Below are 2,677 nucleotides of genomic sequence, written 5' to 3'. Positions count from 1 at the left end.
ACCTGCAAAGAATGGATCAGTCCAAAACGAAACAAATAGCAACATGGGCTCAGCTGAAGCAGATGATGAAAACTGGGTCAAAATGAAGGTTTAGCCACAGATCGATGAGTGTGGTAACAGATACGGACCAGCGACGGGAAGAACTACGGATCTGCAGGCAAAAGAGACCTGAAATCAATCATAAATGACCAATCCAACGGCGAGAAAGCACAAGTGACAGTGGGAATCACCTTAACCAGCATCACGGTGGGACGATTCCATCACAGATCGCAGGGGACCAACCCCAAGGGTGATTCACGGATCAGGCAGCAGAACAACAGGACCCTTTTTGGGGGAAGGGCAGCGGAGCGAAAGAAGAGAGGAGCAGCGGCGCCACCTTGCCCCGCGGCGCCACCAATTTGAATTGACAGACATTTGTTAGTTTACTTCCTTTTTGGGGCGGACGACAAATGGAAGCATATGTTGTGTAGCAAGAGATATTGTAGTACCCTTAATGCTATCTCCATATTCTACACAAAGGAGAACCACTTTGGATAATATTCAGCGATCTAGATACCACATAACCGCTTCAACATTAAAGAATATAGAAGATAAAAGTATAGTTCCTAGGAATGGAAGGACACATGAATTATTACAAATAAATAAATGAATCATCACATGAATGTAGCCAGATGAGTATTTTCTAGATTTTATTAGAAGAATAAATTAGGACGAACCTTTCAGCCATGTAATGTAAATACTATTTACGCATTTCAGAATTAAACTGAGCTGAAAGCTAACATTACAATTGAGATAAGATACAATGTATGATAAAGGCTGGAGGATACAAAAGGACAACAAATTTAAATAGAGCCTTTGTTTCTATCATTTTTCCACCTGGAGAAGACACGACTACACCCATTAGTTCTAAAATCTTACATGTCAATTACTCGACACACAAAACCTTTAGAGTCATAGTACCTAACCATGATACCACAATGGTTGGAATGGCATCAACATAAGCTTTGTATTATTTTAGACCAATTATATCTGATAGAAATTCACAAAGATGCATATACAGAGAAGTATATTAGAGAGAACACAGTACTATATATTGAGCTGATGCTTCAAACTAAACTCCAATGATTCAGCAGTGTAGTTCTCAAAACAGTATACAAAATGGTGGATTATGCCGAATCAGTGATATAGATTAACTAATTACAGATATAACCATTTGATTAGGCATAATAATAAAATCATTTGTTTCCACTGCACACAAAAGTACTTCTCATTATAAAAGACAGGACATACGTCCACTATTGTTTATCTCGGGATCAAATTACAAATATGAAATCTCTATAACTATATCAGCACCTTGTGGCTCTAAAGCCAAGATTGCTTTTTTTTCTCCTCACACCTGTATTCTTGCTAGCAAATCTAAATCCACGTGTCCCTTATTATACTGCAACGTACAGTTTACTGCAATTGTAGATGGAGAATCTCCAACAGCTCACTTATGAAATGAGAAATCAAATGTTTTCAGAAGTTCTACTACCATCTATGAACCGTTCAAGAAAAAACAATTATCAAGATTGCATCAAACATAAGTAAAAAAAATAGAGGGGAGGGGGAGGTAAAATAAGCTACCTGAACACCCAAGAAATCTGCATCCACTGCCAGCTAAAAGGCGAGTCGGCAATCAACACCATGATCTATACTTAAGAAAGCATACAAACAAATTAGTGTCAATCAGGTGAAGAAAAATGAAAGATGGAAGAAGAAAAAGAAACTGGAATTTCTAGGGTCCGGGAGCCGGCGGCTCACCCTCCGCGTGGTCAAACAAAATAATGACTAATTTACCGTATTACTTTTCAGCAACGTTGTACCATACAGAAGTACCGAGGTAGCAGGAAAGTGTCGTTAGTATCATCATATGCGGCAGATACATATATGCAAGTACACATCAAATATAGCTGATGTTGAGTATATGAGGTGCTGACAACCCAACTAAAAACTGCAATGACCAAGCCCTACATAACTTATAATTTACATGACACATGACATGTCATTGCACTCATATAACGATTCAAATCCTGCTGGTTGGCTAATAGAGATGCAAAATCTATTAACAACAGGAAGGACAAAAGAAGTAGACTTCACTATATATATATAGTCAGGTACCTTGTTATCGACAATGTGAATATTGAGAATCTCAGTTCCAGACTGATGCACATTCATCCTGGTTGCACTAGACTAAACTGACCTTGCAAGCTGCATTAGTAACAACAGAAGGCAAGATTGAACACTATGTCAATGCAATCTGGATAAGCAAAGTTAGCTAGCACTACCAGAATCGCACCCTATGCCGATGGCCAGGGCCGTCGGCATAGCCCTGAATGGTCGTCGGGACAGGCCTATGCCGACGGCCCCCGTCGGCATAGGGCCGTCGGCAACATATCCGTCGGCGTAGCCAGGAATGCCGTCGGCATAGAAAGGCCGTCGGCATAGGCCCTATCCCGACGGTGTCCGTACATCTATGCCGACGGCCCCGGCCGTCGGCAACGTTATCGCCTAACGGTGGCCGCCATCAAATGCTGACCAACGCTTGCTCGCCACGTGGCACGTCTATGCCGACGGTCTAGCCGTCGGCATAGTTTCAACCTAAGCCGACGGCTAGGCCGTCGGCATAGACGTGCCA

The sequence above is a fragment of the Triticum dicoccoides genome, chromosome 6A (assembly GCF_002162155.2).
Source record: "Triticum dicoccoides isolate Atlit2015 ecotype Zavitan chromosome 6A, WEW_v2.0, whole genome shotgun sequence".
Classification (NCBI taxonomy): domain Eukaryota; kingdom Viridiplantae; phylum Streptophyta; class Magnoliopsida; order Poales; family Poaceae; genus Triticum; species Triticum dicoccoides.
This window is presented reverse-complemented; position numbering follows the sequence as displayed.